Source organism: Oreochromis aureus, linkage group 3 (genome assembly GCF_013358895.1).
Source record: "Oreochromis aureus strain Israel breed Guangdong linkage group 3, ZZ_aureus, whole genome shotgun sequence".
Lineage (NCBI taxonomy): Eukaryota > Metazoa > Chordata > Actinopteri > Cichliformes > Cichlidae > Oreochromis > Oreochromis aureus.
Genome location: NC_052944.1, coordinates 61,408,340 through 61,426,018, shown reverse-complemented (window position 1 = coordinate 61,426,018; position 17,679 = coordinate 61,408,340). Strand labels below are relative to the sequence as shown.

General features: G+C 39.1%; 1 long non-coding RNA gene across 1 annotated transcript; it reads right to left on the bottom strand.

The window, feature by feature from the left end:
• Positions 1–2,036: 2,036 nt before the first annotated feature.
• LOC120436181 lies at positions 2,037–15,423 on the bottom strand. Its single transcript, XR_005610217.1, has 5 exons — positions 15,366–15,423; positions 15,097–15,279; positions 5,459–5,545; positions 4,867–4,953; positions 2,037–3,216 (listed from the first exon to the last, which is right to left on the bottom strand). It is a non-coding gene; the product is annotated as an uncharacterized LOC120436181 (long non-coding RNA).
• Between the last annotated feature and the right edge of the window lie 2,256 nt (positions 15,424–17,679).

Below are 17,679 nucleotides of genomic sequence, written 5' to 3'. Positions count from 1 at the left end.
GTCAGCTGTTTCCCCATGTGTTCCCACTTCCCTCATTAGCATCCTGTCTGTATTTAGTTTGTGTGTTTTCAGTCATTCCTTGTCAGGTCGTCTGCTGTGTTCACATCATGCATCCAGGTGTGTAATGAGCAAGGGCGTAGATTTTGGTTTTGGCATTGGTGGGGACGGATGATTCAACCACCGAACCCTGCCCTGTTTCTTTTTTTTTTTTCCTTTTTGTCTTTGCTTCTTGATAACAAAAGGAGAAACATACTTGCCTACATATGCTATTCTACATGCTTTTAAACCATTTAAAATTACAATTCATAGTTTTATATGTGAATTATATAATGTTAAATTACTATTAAACAAATGACTAAGTATTTTAGACTTTAGTTTACTTCAGCCATATTCCATATAAATCAGGTATCATACAAAAATAAAAATACAGTCATGACAATAAAAGAATATGACTTTAAGGACTTAACAACATTACTTCAGTTATAGTACACCAACATCTCTGACACATTAGCACTAAGGGAACACTGAATGACCTGCTGGTTTTTGTCCATCTAAGATTACAACAAAGTAAAAGATGTCTCAGCAAAATTATCCAACATTTTAGGCACTATTGCCCCGATCAGATAGCTGAGATGTTTTATTCTAAACATGAACTACTGTTACAGCAACAGACATGGACTACTGGTGCCCCACACAACAACTCAATGTCCACTATGTGAAGGAGCCAAACACATGCCTTCTCCTCTCGTTAACTGAGATGAACTGCTGGCATATTTGTTTTACATGTATGTGTGTGTGTGTGTGTGTGTGTGTGTTTATTTATCGGATAAAATAAGTTAAATGTCACCATTATTATTGTCCAGCCAGAAACAGGCTGGGGGTGTCCAAATTCAGGGTCTGCGTCCACCTGATGACCAGGTGTTGTGCCAAAAAATGATTGCTTGTATTTAAACTGCTATAAATAACTTTTTTGGTCTATGATATGTGAAACATATGTCAAATACATAAAAAAATTTATTAAAAATGTCTCTTTTAAGAGTAATCTGGCCAAGAGGACAGCTGAAATTGCAACAAATGCAAAAATAGTTCTGAAAACATATTTTAAGTGGACAAAGGGAAGCTGATTGATTATAATGTAAGTACAATAACACAGATATTTGAGGTTTACACAGCTACATTCTCACCTGAAAATATGTTAAAAGTTTATTTTTGCGACAGAAAGATTAATAAGAGTAATATTAAAACTAAGTAGCTGCAGTGTAGTAGCCATTGTTGGAAACTGGAATTGGCTGGGCCGATCTGGGATATGGTTTTTCAATTTTGTTGTCCGGGTGGAAAATCAGGAGAAATTGGGGAGAATGGTGACTCTGGGAGATTTTCGGGAGGGGCACTGAAAATCAGTATTCTCCCGGAAAAATCGGGAGTGTTGGCATGTATGGCCTAGCATAGCCTGTAACGTTATTATGACGGACACATTTTATGAGTGAACTTGGCTTTAAGTGACTTACAGGTTTCTTTGAAAAATACTTTGTTATATCCAGGTTCTTCCTTTTTGCTGCCATCCTCCTCTCCTCCTTGCAGCGCAGGTTTGCTGCTGCTAAAACTAAACAGAGCTCCCTGAAAGGCACAGCCAATCACATTGGCCATATTTGTCACATGACGTAGGACTCCAGTAGAGAACTTAATTAACTCTTTCTGCACCGCTGGGTGAATGAGACGTTGACAGATCGTTTTTTTCTTTCTATCGGGTTTGTTTTTCTTTCTTCTTGTTGGTATCATCCTTTTCAGCACAACCTCACATGTCTGAATTTACAGTCATGTTTTCATTTTGACATACTGTATTAACACAATTGATCTAAAATCAGACAAAAAAACAAAATCCGAATAGAAAAGGTTATATTTTTACTGTAACATCCACAAACATGTTTAATGAATCATATTTCATAACTTTAAATGCAAATATGAATTATCAATTTTAAAATCCTACGCACAAGTTTTGCAAATAAAGTTATTTGTTATTTTTTATAACCTTTTCAAACTATTTACAGAACAATCAGCTGTTCTGCATTCAACAGAACAGCTCTCTCTCTCTCTCGCTGTCGCTCCTAAAACGTCTCCCTCTTCCTAAACATCCAGGTTTATATTTTGTACTTTTGATGATACACTGACATAAACATGAGTGTGTGTACATATTTAATCTGATTTGCTGGACCCTACGGTGGCCCCAACAGACAAAACAAATTATTTCTCAAATCTCATCATAAGCATAACTCAAAACTTTTATTCAACACAGTGTTTCTAAAATCAGAAAAAAGACCATTGGAGAGTGTGCTTTTTCTTTTCATGCCCCACTTTTGTGGAACAACATCCCTCAAGATATTAGGCATGCATGCTCTGTGGAGGTTTTTAAAGCTAAGTTGAAGACCCCCCTTGTTCACCCTACCCTACATGTCTTAATTCTGTGCCATTTAGTTTTTAAATTCTTATTGTTTTTAACTTGTATTGTGTTTTTAACTTGTATTGCTATGTATCACTTTTATTTATTTATGTTTTTATTACCAAATAGCTGTACAGCACTTTGCTTGAAAGCGCTTTATAAATAAAGTTATTATTAATATTATTATCATCATTGTGATTGACTTAAAGATACTTTTACAGTAACTTAGTGATACTGCTCCTGCTCCCCTGTACATAAACACATAAACACTGCAGATTTTACATTGATAAACACACAGTCATTTCTTTTAAAGCTCGGCTGGACCATATGAACTGAGATTTTTCTCTTTATCTCTTAAAACTCTTTAAGTTTTAAAAGTTTCCAGTGATGCTCAAGCTGCTTTTAATCTGTGGTTATGGTTTTATTCAGATCTTAATCAGCCACAACGACTCACATTTTTCTAATGTAATATTTGTGAAACCCAGAGAACCGCACAAGAAGAACAAGTGAGACCAAAGTTTCTTACAGAGATCTGCAGAGATCACTGCTCTGGGGAGGGCAGCACCGTCCTGCAAGTTACTGATTGTTTTCCATACACTGCATTACATTACATTCAAATATTAGTTATAATATGTGTTATATGAATATGTTTAATGAGAAGATCAAACAGAATATATAAAAATCTAGTCTGAGCGCCTGTGTGGACCAGCAGCTGGATTCCAGTGGTTGGACTGGTGGATTACTTCATGGGTAGATGCCATTTTGGTCAGATGGAAACTCTGAAAACACAAACACACACAGTTCAAACAATAAGAGACCATTCACGGTTAAGATCAGTAAAGGTTATTTTTAGAACAGATCTTCAGCGAGGAAACAACAAACTCTTATTAAAAGTTTTACAGCCAAACTGTCACAAATAAGGTTTTAGTGTGAAAGAGATTTTGGTTTGGGTTGCAGTAGATGCTGCTGCAAATGTACAGCACAGGACACTTTACCAGAGTCAGTGGATGGGAGCTGGAGGAGCAAGCTCTCCTCCAGCTGCAGGGACAGATGAGCAGTTCTTTAGATGTGTGCAGGTTTGTTGAGCCTGCTCTCATGGATATTTTCAAATTGCAAGTTCTTCACTAAGCTTTGCAGTAGGGCTGAGCCATGTTATACCGTTCACGGTAATACTGGTACAATGTTAGGCAATGATAAGAAAATGAAATATTGCGATAGAATATGGGTAAAACACGCATATACAGTGCTTTTTTTCATTTGCACGTAGAGGCAACAGAGAATGAGAATGGGAAAAGCGGATTGTTTAATAAAAGAGATTAAAGAGAATTAAGCAGAATTGGTTAAGAGTGAAGAATGAGTAGGCAGTGAACTCCGGCCTCCTTTTTGACAGCCTGCGGTTTTATACTTTCACCTGCCTTCACTTTAAACCATTTCACAAAGTTCACATGACTTCCTGTGCTCACACTGAATGCTAATGTTGGTCTCACAAACCATTAAATATGAGCATAAACCCTGAGACCGCAGCTTCATTTCTTATATTGTTATGTGCCTTTAATAACAATGAGACCATTTCATGAAGATTTATCTTCAACTTAATCATTCAGCAAAGTAACTTACCCACAGCCCACAGCAAGAGATTTAGTCAACTTTTTTGGTCATCATTATATAATACGAAGCATTTATAATAAACATTATTTACCTTTTCTGTGTGACGGGACTTTAGGCAACCATTTATTTTCCAGACTATGAATTACGTTTGATGTTGTTGGTTTTTTACTTTAAAAACTCTTGATCAAACCATAAAGTACAGATTTTCCTTCAGTTCCCAAAACAAAAAAAAACACTTTTTAGCAGGAGTGTCGAGCTCCAGGCCTCGAGGGCCAGTGTCCTGCAAGTTTTAGATGTGTCCTTGATCCATCACAGCTGATTTAAATGGCTAAATTAGCTCCTCAACATGTCTTGAAGTTCTCCAGAGGCCTGGTAATGAACTAATCATTTGATTCAGGTTTGATGACCGAGGGTGAGATCTAAAACCTGCAGGACACCGGCCCTCGAGGCCTGGAGTTCCCCACTCCTGCTTTAGAGTTACAACCCAAATTCTTTCAGCATCAATAAAGCGATCAGCGTGGTTGTTCACCCACATGTTACGATAAAGTTTAACATCCAGACGTCGATGTCATAGATGATTTATGAGGTTTAGCTGAGTTTGCTTATAAACGATGTCCTGTCTGGAGTATTTGTGAAAAAACTAAAACATGAAGTACTTCATTAACTTAACTAAATAAACTTAATATTAGTAACAATAGGAGGTTCAGTGAAGTACGTCTATCTACTTTACCTGTAAAGCAATGTGGTAGCTATAGTTAGGCTAAATAACACAGAACAGATGGACGTAGACTTGATTTCCTTTGAATAAAGAGCAGCTGTACCTCTGTGCCTGTTTGGTCTGATGTCTGTTTGTCCATGACTGATCTTGTCTCTTCTCACTGATGAGTAGATTGTAGCTGGATCGCACTCTGCACAATAAAACACATACAGAGGTCATCAGTGCAGATAGTGAAGCTTATAAAATTGCTGTCAGTATTCAGGATGTGTGTTAAAAGAAGAAGATCATGAAAAGATTTCTTAGAAACAAAAGACACTGTTGACTTTAAAGGACTTTAGATACTAGTTGTGTGTCTGAGGGAAAACACTGTTATTTTACTATTTACGTATCGCTGCATATTCACAACCGGTGAAGGTTTTAAGCTACAAGTACAGTAAACCTGATCTGAAAAATTAAATACTACAAGTTCATGCTGTGTAATTGTGTGGTGAGTGTGAACGGCTGCATCAAGAATAGGTGAGTCTGTTTTAAACACAAACAGCATTTGCACAAATTGTACATGTCCTGTGTGTAAAACCATTTACACTTAAATAAAGGACACAAGTGCTTTTCTGACTACACATTCGTTCTTGTTCACATTATGTTTTTTTAAGAACATGCTTGATTTCTTTTTACTAAGTAAAGAGCAGCTGTACCTCTGGGCCTGTTTGTTCTGATGTCTGTTGGTCGACAACTGATGTTGTCTGCTCTCACTGATAAATAGACCGTAGCTGGATCACACCCTGCACAATAAAACACATACAGAGGTCATCAGTGCAGAGTGAAGCTTATAAAAGTGCTGTCAGTATTCAGGATGTGTGTTAAAAGAAGAAGATCATGAAAAAATTTCTTAGAAACTGCCAACATGTCTCAGAAGCCCTGTGGTTGCTTCATCTGTCTCAGACAAACACCCACCTGTTGTTTCTGGTGATTCATCATTAACACCAGAAGAAAACACATTTTACTGCAAAGTACCACACAGACCCACACTTTGTTACACTATATACACACTATCATCAGCACTCTGTCATACAGAAAAAGCACGTGATCCATTTAAAGTTTACTAAATGATTTTCATGAAGATTTTTAATAACGTCATTGACACTGTGTCTATTTAATGGAGAAAGAGTCATTAAAGACTTCTATTCTCTTGTTATATACAAAACATTTGACCATCTATTGATTTCTTATTGAAAATACATTAAAAGACTTGTCTCATCTGTTTGTTAATAACTAATAATGTATCTTTTCACTTAGAAGTAAGAAGTAGACTTAATTTCCTTTCAATAAAGCGCCTGTTTAGTCTGATGTCTGTTTGTTTAAAACTCATGCTGTCTCTTCTCACTGATGTGTAGATTGTACACAATGTGTTACAATAAAACACACAGAGAGAACATGACAGCATTTATGTAAAAGTTCAGTCAGTATATAGACTTTCAGCTGCTTTCAGAAGCTCTGTGGTCATTTTATTTGTTACAGAGAAACACCAACCGCTTGTTTTTTGTTTCTTTTTTTGTCATTCACAATTAACAGCAGAAGAACAACCCACACTGTATAGACTATACAGACACTATCATCAACACTGTGAAGATTATCTACAGACGTGTTCAGAGGAAACAACAGGAGGAAGTAGTTGCTGAGGTTTTACATGCACAATTTAAAACACACAACACCATTAATATTGTGAAATTTGTTAAATGCTGTTTCTTACTTGGCTTTAGGTGTGAATGTAAACTTGTCTCTGTGTGTTAAAGACTGATTTCTGTCTTACATTCACCAAATGTTGACAATAAGAAGAATTTTGACATGCTTTAAATTAATGTTATGCACCTGTTTGCAATGGTTTAATGAAGACCTTCAACTATGCAGCAACATGTGAACAAACCAGTAGTGGATCTAGGATTTTTCTGAGTATGGGGACATCAAGGGGCGACAGTATTCAAAGAGGGGCCAAGTATTAGTCCAACATCATCCAACAGCATGTACAGTGTTCATTCTAAGTTGTATTTCCTTTTTATTTCTTTGTGTACATGCAGATTACACTTGACTGCGACTCCTGAATGTAGCCAAATGTTTTGCTCCAAATGTTCCTTGTTGCCTATTTTTTGGTTCTATTGCATATAATCACTTTGAAAATATGCTCCGGTTGACATTTAACTCCAGAAAACCAGTAATCGACATATGAACATTATCTGAGCAAACGACTTATCCTTCTGAAGTAAAACAGTGAAAGTTTACAGCACTTTTAACAAATAGATAGACAGGTGTTTTGCAGTTTGCCACATTTTGCCATCGTCTGTCAGATTAAAAAAATTTTTTAGGTACTGAACAGCAGAAAGGATTGAACTTCCCAAATGGATGTTTATACGTTGGAAAATACAGACACGGTAAGTTCGATTTTACGTTATATTTCATGGAATGCTGTACATCTTTGTGGTCTGTTTTTACGGCTGGTTTGGTGAATTTTGGTCAGAGTGGGATGAAACTTGCAGTTTTGGAATCTGTGAGATCTCAGCTTTTGAGTGATGCTTTGTTAAGTGGATGATTACAACTCATCCACTTAACACACTGTATACTGCAATAGCTACACCTATACATGCTCTTCTTTCTTATTCAGCTATTTATCAATAAATGACTTACTTAGTATTTCTTACTTACTGTATTGTTGTCTTGTTACTGTTTGTACTGGAGCACTGTAACCAAAATAATTTCCCCTAGGTATCAATAAAGTATTCTGATTCTGATCAGCTGAGGCTCTGCACTGACGAGACTCCGTTGTGTTTGTTTACCAACATTTTGCAAAATGACGTAACTGCTCTCTTAACTGTTTGATGTTTTGCTGTGTTTGGCAGTTGTAGAAGTGGTTTATATGAGCTTTTAGCTAAAATTTCCACACCGGGACTATATATTACAGAGCTTTTGTTACAGCCGATAAAAGAGAATCGCCCTTCTTTTGCCTGCAGTACCGTGGGTGCTGGGCCTAAAGATTTAATGTTTGTCAGACTTCAGCTACATGACAGCTGTGGGTGGGTAAGTAGGGATTTATGACTTGTGAACGAACTCCTCAAAACATAGAGTCTAATCAGTTGTCAGTTGAAAACAATGATATTGACAATTGACAATGACACTGACTGTTTTCTACAGTCCCTGGTTAAAAAGCTTTCCCTGCAGGATCATTCAAATCTTCTTCGCCTGTAAGGGCCAATGAAATTTCAGCTGGGGGCTCCTCCTCTTAGTTAGTATCTGCTGCCAGATGCTGCTTCATTTATGGGTGTCTGTCATATTTATGTCTTTTTGCACTCTCACTCTCCTCCTCACAACTGCCTACTGTCTCACTCACTGACTGAGTGTGGAGCGATCCTTAAATATCAATAGCAACAATACAAGGGTTTCATGTTGCAGGATCAATCCCCATATGAAAATATCAATATCTAATGTGATTAAATTTGTTTTTCATCGTAAATATGACATACAGACAAAAGTAAACTCTGCAATTAGCAGAGTTAGTCAGCGATACCCTGTTAATAGGAACTACAATCACCTTCCCCCTCATTCATGTGCGTGCTATGGCTCTGTGAGAGTGTGAGCCAATGAGAAACCTGATGCACAAAACATTAGACCACAAATACGCAATATTGACTTTGTTCACAGTTCATAACTGTGTTTACCTTCAGCATGGAAATGATGCTGTGTGCAATGTATGTGGGAAGACAGTTTAATACTGTGGCAACACAAAAAACCTTGTTTGTTTGTTTTTGTTTTTTTAAAGTGGGGAATTGGCTCTTTGCACATGACACATCACTACTAGTAGAATCCAGATAATAACATGAACAGCTTGTTAAGTGTTACAACAAATATTTATTACCCTTGGGTGGTACTACTTGAATAGGAAATGGGCTATAGCCATTTCACAAGGTTTAAAGCTGATACAAAACAATGTTTCTATACATGCAACAGCAGCACCAAACAAAAAAAATATTAAAAGATCTACTTCATTAAATGCATTAAAAGCTAAAAAAATTATACGATAGCACGAGGAAGACAGGATAAGCACTGCAGAGAATCTATTAAAACAAACATCATGTGTTACACTTTGAATGCACAGAGATCTACACTTCAACCCAAATGAGCAAAAATATATACAAGAAAATCTTCAATGCCCATCACTGCAGTACATGCAGAAAGCAACAAGAATAATAATAAAATAATAATAACTGTCTCCACACAGTGCCTTCACTGTCTGCAACACACCGTGATTAAACCACTCTAAAACAAAATCATTACATTAATTGGTGCTTTCTGATACAATAAAATATAACCAACCAATATAACCAACTAAACAAAATAAACAAACAATAGTAAGAAACAGTCTTTAGCTCTTTGCTGTCAAGGTAAACCAGTTTTAAACCAAGTTGCAAAGGACCTCTGCCCAGCAGAAATCCACCCCAACAAAGCAGCAGCTTGACCATCTGTCTCCAGGTTAGGGTCACAGCCCGATAAGTATCCACAAGAGGTGGCATAGTCCACTACAAGTTTCCCCACGGGCATGAAACAATGTTTTTTCATATCAAGCTGTCTTAAAAAAAATTAGAAGGCCAAATAACACTGCTTAGATCAGGTATTCACACAAGAGATGAACTAATTACCTGCACCTGTGCTTATAAAGGGGAAACCCCACCTACCAGGGCCAGTTCCCAGTCTCTGATCTCACATATTGACCCTATGAACCCTATGAACTCGGTGGTTATCACACAAAATTAACAAGTGAGGTCTGAGATGGTTTGAACATGTGCAGATGATGAATAGTGAATATGTTAGACAAAGGATTCTGAAGATACAGCCAGGCAGGAGAAAAAGAGGATGAACACAGAAGATTCGTGGATTTAGTGAAGGAGAACATTCAGAAGTTTGGTGTGTCAGAGGAGGATGTTAGGGATAGGGTAAGATGGAGACAGATGGTCAGACTTTCAACATCACTCAGAAAAATTTAGAAAATGTCCCTTCTTGAAGGTAAGTTGTAATCTCTGCTCTTTCTAAAGAAGGAAAGGATAAACAAGAATGGGAATCATGTAGGCTGAAAGCTGATTTTAGTGTACAAACACATATAGAGTAAAAGGAGGTGAGTAAAGAAAAACTCCTCAGTCCATCATGGAAGCCCCTATGCTGGGAGTTTCCCATGACGTACTGGGGTTTGCATAAGAACTAAGAAGGTTTCAGGTTCATCTGATCTGGCCAAAACTATAAGCTTTACCATCAAGAGTGCAAATCTCTGAATGCTCAACTTCATAGGACATCATAGATTCCTTCAAAGACTTTTTTTATGTTACCTTACATAAAAGTCATGTCAAACAGTCAGGCCTTCAACAGTTATATTTCTTCTCATTACACTGCTGTGAAAAATGAGAACTCACACAGAAGAATACATCTGACTGACTGACCACACAGCTGTGAGCTTTATAGGAAACTTGCTGAAAAATGTTTCTACTGGTCAACATGTCAGCATGTTATAAAATCTAAAACTGGCATGCAGCAGAACTGTACTGAGAGTAATTTACCAAGATTTGTCTTTATTATTTGTACAGACTAATCATTGACATTTTATTGCTTACATTCTATTACTTTTTCATAACAGCCCTGCACTAAAACCTGTGCAGCTGTAGTGTAGCGCTGTGCGATATGACCAAAATCTCATATCCCGATATTAAGACATCTATCGTCCCGATAACGATATAAATCACAAAAATTTAACATTTTCTGTATATTCTGTGAATGTCGGGCAGCTCGACTTGCGTGAAGTGTTTCCAGCTGGGCGTCGTATACCTGGAGTCAAGTGTTTTAACCGATGAATGAAACGATACATTTTTAGACATAAGTTGTAATGGCCGTCATTTTCTTTGTACGTATTTATTACACGGCGTGCTGCGGAGAAAAGTCTGTTCTAGCGTTTGAGTCTAAGGTTTCTTTTTTAGCACCTGACGGCTCTTTGTTGCTTTTCATCTGTAAACACTCTGCATCCTCTTTTATGTGATTCAGTTTATTTTGAAAACTCTCAACAGGATCTTGAGATTTATTGTGAAAGGTTTATGTGGAAAATAAAAAAGCAGACATGCGATGGTTTTACTGTCATTGTTGGTAATGACAACGCATAAAAACAGGCACTTGTCTGTCTAAGTGAGGTTATATTAAGTATAAGAGAAAGAGAGAACTTTAAGAAATTAATATAGTCACTACAGTGATCATCAAAATGATGAAAAAATATTGTTGTAAATAGCTTTTTTTTTCGACACCACGAAACAAACGATAGCGTAAAATGAAACGATAGACGTTTTTATATCGTCATCCGATATATATCGTTATATCGAACAGCCCTATTGCAGTGTCTTCATCACAAACAGGAAACGTGCTGACCAAAGGCTAAAAACCATGCATTCCAGCATGCAAAGAACAACCTTCAGGGTCAACTTAACAACTACAGCAAGAACATTTTTAGATTTTTCAACTAAGTCAACTTTTCAAAAGAAAACTACCGTTGAAACAAATTGAATCCCATATGAATATAGTAATTTGCTTATGCTGGATGTTAATGTATGTGCAAAGTATAAAAGTTTAGGTCTAGCCAATCTGTAACGCACTTTTTGGGCTTTTTGTATTGCCTTGTATCTCTTTGTGTAATCTGGCTCTCTTCTATTTTTCCAGTGTGTTTTTGCACCTTGTAGAACTGTACAGTTTAGTGTGGAAGAGGTGGGAAGTGGAGCTTAAAAGCTAAGAGGGGAAAATAAAAAGACAGTAAGAGATGCAAAAAAAATGTGACAAATTAAGCAGCACGTCAGTAGATTATATATATTTCATTTCACACATTCCACACATAGTACAGCAGTATTTCATGTCCTATACACAAACCTTCCTTTCAATTAAAATAACACTGTATCCGAGCAGGAAGAAGAATGAATTCTTATTAACACCTGCCCCCTATCTTTAATAGTACAAATAGGCGCTTACAACCAAAATACACTCTGACACTATTCTACACAGCGCAAAACAAATGGTAAATGGCCTGTATTTGTATAGCACTTTACTTAGTCCCTAAGGACTCCAAAGCACTTTACACATTCAGTCATCCACCCGTTCACACACACTGTAGCCACAGGCACCCTGGGGTGAACTGACATAGGAAAGGCTGCCAGACACTGGCACCTCCGGGCCCTCTGACCACCACCAGTAGGCAACGGGTGAAGTGTCTTGCCCAAGGACACAACGACCAAGACTGTCCGAGTCGGGGCTCGAACCGGCAACCTTCCGATTACAAGACGAACTGCCAACTCTTGAGCCACGATCGCCCCGACAAAACAGCATAATAATAAATTAGCAATACACTAAATATCAAACTAAAGGGATAATTCTTTCTACAGTTAACTCCTGTTATTTTCATCTTCCTCATATTGGTTTATCATTTTATTCTTATAGCACATTTTCAATTGAAAAACATTTGTGCAACCCTTAAGATGATCATGGAGAGAATTCCACATTCTTATACCAGTAAGTGTTTGACACAATAGCCTTTGTGTTGTCAATTTTATAAACAAACTATTAGTTTGTTCGCTATATTTAACATTATGCATAATTCTTAGCGCTGTCCTCTGTAATAAGTATAATGGTTTTATATTAGTCTCATGTATGTATATACATACATATATATATATATATAAAACACCCAGCACGCCCCTGCGGGCGATTTATCCTTCAAGCTCAGGTCCTCTACCAGAGGCCTGGGAGCTTGAGGGTCCTGCGCAGTATCTTAGCTGTTCCCAGGACTGCGCTCTTCTGGACAGAGATCTCCGATGTTGTTCCCGGGATCTGCTGGAGCCACTCGCCTAGCTTGGGAGTCACCGCACCTAGTGCTCCGATTACCACGGGGACCACCACCCTCCACATCCTCTCGAGCTCTTCTCTGAGCCCTTGGTATTTCTCCAGCTTCTCGTGTTCCTTCTTCCTGATGTTGCTGTCATTCAGAACCGCTACATCGATCACTACGGCCGTCTTCTCCTGTTTGTCTACCACCACTATGTCCGGTTGGTTAGCCACCACCATTTTGTCCGTCTGCATCTGGAAGTCCCACAGGATCTTAGCTCGGTCATTCTCCATCACCCTTGGGGGCATCTCCCATTTTGACCTTGGGACTTCCAGGTTATACTCGGCACAGATGTTCCTGTACACTATGCCGGCCACTTGGTTATGGCGTTCCATGTATGCCTTGCCTGCTAGCATCTTGCACCCTGCTGTTATGTGCTGGATTGTCTCTGGGGCATCTTTACACAGCCTGCACCTGGGGTCTTGCCTGGTGTGATAGACCCCAGCCTCTATGGATCTTGTATTCAGAGCTTGTTCTTGTGCTGCCATGATTAGTGCCTCTGTGCTGTCTTTCAGTCCAGCTTTGTCCAGCCACTGGTAGGATTTCTGGATATCAGCCACCTCCTCTATCTGCCGGTGGTACATACCGTGCAGGGGCCTGTCCTTCCATGATGGTTCCTCGTCTCCCTCCTCTTTCTTGGGTTTCTGCTGCCTGAGGTATTCACTGAGCACTCGGTCAGTTGGGGCCATCTTCGTGATGTATTCTTGGATGTTCGTTGTCTCATCCTGGACCGTGGTGCTGACACTCACCAGTCCCCGGCCTCCTTCCTTCCGCTTAGCGTACAGCCTCAGGGTGCTGGACTTGGGGTGAAACCCTCCATGCATGGTCAGGAGCTTTCTTGTCTTTATGTCAGTGGCTTCTATCTCTTTCTTTGGCCAACTTATTATACCAGCAGGGTACCTGATCACAGGCAGGGCGTAGGTGTTGATAGTGTGAGATTATTCTGTTATCATATGTTACCTTATATCTGTAATCAAAGTAGTTGAATTATGATACTGCTGTAGATCATATTATACCCCTTAATATAGAGTGTGTGATCAGTATGTAGTTTTAGTTTGCATTATACTTCTGACTTAAAAGAGTGTGAAAATCATTAGATCTATTGGATTGACCTGCATTACTCGACACTGTTGAATGTGTTACACTGTTTCTTGACATTTCATACTGCTGAATCATGAAGAGAATGTTGGGTGCAGAGGGCCTTGTACTGATAATGGGAGAAACAGACTACATTCCATGCCCCCACCTTTACAGAGAGCAGAAAGACAGGGAGCCGAGGTCATAACTTAGGCGCCGTGTGAGAGAAAGAATGTGAATGTTTAGGCTTTTACGACTAGGTGGGGGCCACTAGAGAGTATAAAAGGCTGAGTAACCCGTCACCATTTTGAGACTTGCTGTGACCCTCTGCAGGCAGGTCTCCCCATCATGATGGTTCTTATGCTCTTAAGTGTTGAATTATATGGAAATAAAATATTGTTGATTGAGCATTTATACACCGAGTATTGTCCTTCCTTCAGCCCAACGATTAAAAGAATTGGGAGATCTTAACAATAGCCCGGAACTTGTTCTTACTGTTCAGCTGATTCTTCAGGACTTGTCTGTCCCTCTGCAGGTACTTGGTGGTTGCAGCTTTCCTATCGGCTTTTTCATGGTTCCCATTTGCCTGTGGGATCCCCAAGTAGTTGTAGCTGCCCTCAGTGTCTGCAATGTTGACTTCTGGTAGTTCAATCCAGTCGGTTCTGACTACTTTCTGTAGTCAGTATCTGTATCCAGTCTTGTCAATGATCTCACTGAGGGCGTTCAGGCCTATGCAGAACAGCAGTGGGGACAGAGCATCCCCTTGGTAGATCTCGCACATGATGGTGACTTGTGCTATGGGCTTGAAGTTGGCCTCTAGTGTAGTCCTCCACATCCCCATTGAGTTCCTGATGAAAGCTCTAAGGCCCCTGTTGATCTTGTATAGGTCTAGGGATTCCAGGATCCAGGTGTGGGACATCGAGTCATAGGCCTTCTTGTAATCAATCCAGGCAGTGCACAGACAGTCAAAATTCACTGCTTGCATGAAAATCTTTAATCTTAAACCAAGTCTTAGCCTTAAAACAGTCATTTTAATATTTTTTTAAACTCACATATAAGCACATTGTACATCTAGAAACAGACATAAAACACTACCGCTGACCAATTTGAAAGGCTGTTATCAGTGATGTGATATGTTGAGGTCACTGGATGTAATGTTATCTTCACCTTTCCCCCCCAAATGTACCAAAAGTTTTGATGAGGACTTAATTCAAGACAACAGTTGTTTTTATTTACAAACACCTTGTTTATAAATAATATGATAATGAAATTTCCATAATGTTAGAAAGTAATAATTCTGAGTCTTACCTTCAGGTTTCCTCCGAAAATGCTGTCTAGGAACCAGTAACACCAGTAGAACCAAAACACAGACTGCTCCAACAGGAAATAACACACAGCGAAGGAACGAGGAATAAGCAGGAGTGTTTGTAGTAATAGAGGCTGATGTAGGTGGAGGTGTGGATGTAGGTGGAGGTGTGGTGGTGTGTTTGTCTAAAATAAAGCAAACACAGTCATTAAGTTGTCGTCACATTGTGAATGTTGAAACCTGCAGAAACACAGACAGGTGAGTGTGTCACCTGTGACAGTGATCCAGCTGGATGGAGACTCTCCATGACCGCTGATGTCACACTTGTAGAGGCCTTCATCAGACCTGGAAACATGCTGGATGGTCATGTGACCTGTAGGCTGCTTCCTGATGAGGGAGCCATCTTTATAGAAAGCAGCTGGGAGGTTGGAGGGAGTGGTCTTTGTTTTACAGAGCAGAGTGACGTCATCTCCCTCCATCACAGGGAGGACAGGACTCTGCAGGATCACTGATCCACCTTGTCAATGGAGAATTGTACTTAGTAGTCAGTATAAGCTTTTAATGATATAAGTTTGCATATGATAGAATACTGTATGTTGACCTTTTGATGACTTAGACTGTTGTCCACTACAAGACTGTTTTATAAATTCTTTCTCACAGCTGAATAAGCTGTTATTATTTCACTCCTGCCAGGAAGAGGAAGAGCTGGACACTCTTATCTGCGCTCCCTAACAAGAAGAGAGGCTGCGTCCTTCTGAATCTCACAACACACACACATACACCTAAACCACTCTTATCTTCACTCCCTACGCACTTTCCTCTGCCTATGAATAGACGTATTCACTGTTGTATTATTTTTGTATATAAATAAAGACAAGTGCAAGAACAGAGCGCTGATCAAAGGGCCCCCACTCTGTTGTGAGCGTTCTGTGACCGCCCTTGCAAGTAAAGATCTACAGTGTGTGTCTCTTCACTCTTAGACTCTCAGCTGAAGAAGTGTCATTTAGAATAAATCTCTTGACATTTATTTTGGTCCTCCGAGCCAGATCAGAAATATCAGAACTGTTATCTGTGACTCTGTTCCAGGATCTGGCACACTGTTTCCTGACGCCGTGGAGCCAGCACCGAAGTCTGTGCACAGCCCTTTTAGACGAGGAAGACCCGGGACGTTCGAGTCCGGGCCGGTCTGGTCCACGGCGGTGGGATTCAGTCTGACGATCCGAAACACCAGTGAGACGTCTGAGGGTGAGAGAAACAATATTTTGTAAAACGGCCACGAAGGTTTTAAGAAACGCGTAAAATAAAATGATAAAATAGGTTAAGTTCGCCAAAAGGCCAAAAAGAACTAAGTTTAGACCAGTTTCAGAGGTAGCTGTTAAATACTTCGTAACAAATTAGCGTGCAAATGTCTATCTGTGTGTATGTGTGTATGTGTCTACAAGTAAGTTGATTTTACAGCACAATACGCTGCTGAACTACTTCTATTTTATTTGTTTTCTTTGCTTGAGACTCACGTACTGGTGACAAATGAGAACGGTTGAGTTTTATCTCGTAAAACTGATACCGCTTCATTTTTTAGAAGTGAAGTAGAAGGGCGTATCAGCAACCACTCTGAAGTCAAGCGTGCCAGTGACAGCCCAGCAAAATCTTTGACAATGGGGAATAAACAAGCAAAATTAACACCTGATAAGGAATATTTAGAAAAACAACAAACCGGAGCAGGTAGAATAAGTGCAAATAGGTGGAGAAATCCACAAAAAGCTAAAAACCACAGCTGGGAAGGGAAATGCAATCCCTCAGCTGTTACCCAGCTGAGAGCTGCCCTGAAACAAGAAATTACATTAACAAAAGACCCAAAGGAAAAATTAAAACGTAAGGAAGAATATAAACTTTTCCAAGCATGGGAAACTGAAGCTGAAAGGAGAACTGAAAATAAGAAAAAGAAAGAGGAAAATAAAAATCTATTTAAACGCACTTTCATTAAAGGATTACTACCACCCATTAGGTCTCATGTAGAAAAGAATTGGGTAACGCAAGATACGGGCACAGCAGATGAGGCGTTTCAATATGCTAACCATGCACAGACAGTGGTGAAAAAGAAAGAGAAGGTCTCAGTTTTGCCCTCGACGCTGACACTGTTCTCACAGCTTTCAGTGGAGGCTACAGGGGAGGTTTCAGAGGCCAAAAGAGAGGGAGAGGAATGCGTAGGGGAAGAGCAAGAGGTAGAGACAGGCCTACCACCAAGCAGTGGTTTTAGTACTACATGCTGGAGGTGTGGAAAAGAGGGACATTTTGCACGTGACTGTAAGAAACAAAGAAGCAGTTCAGACTAGGAAGAACTTAATAATCCCTCGTCAAGTAAAAAATTAGAGATCCAAGTATAAGTTTAAAAAGGGCTGGAAACAGACCCAACTGAATACATATAAATGCAAGAGGAATAAAGTTAAATAAAACAACTGTAATGTATTCAAATTGATAAAAGCAAGGATAACAACCTGTAAACTGGTATGAACAATGAAACATAGTTAGGATGGAGACCATGCCCAGACTGAATAGAATGAAAGAAAATACATAACTCACACAAA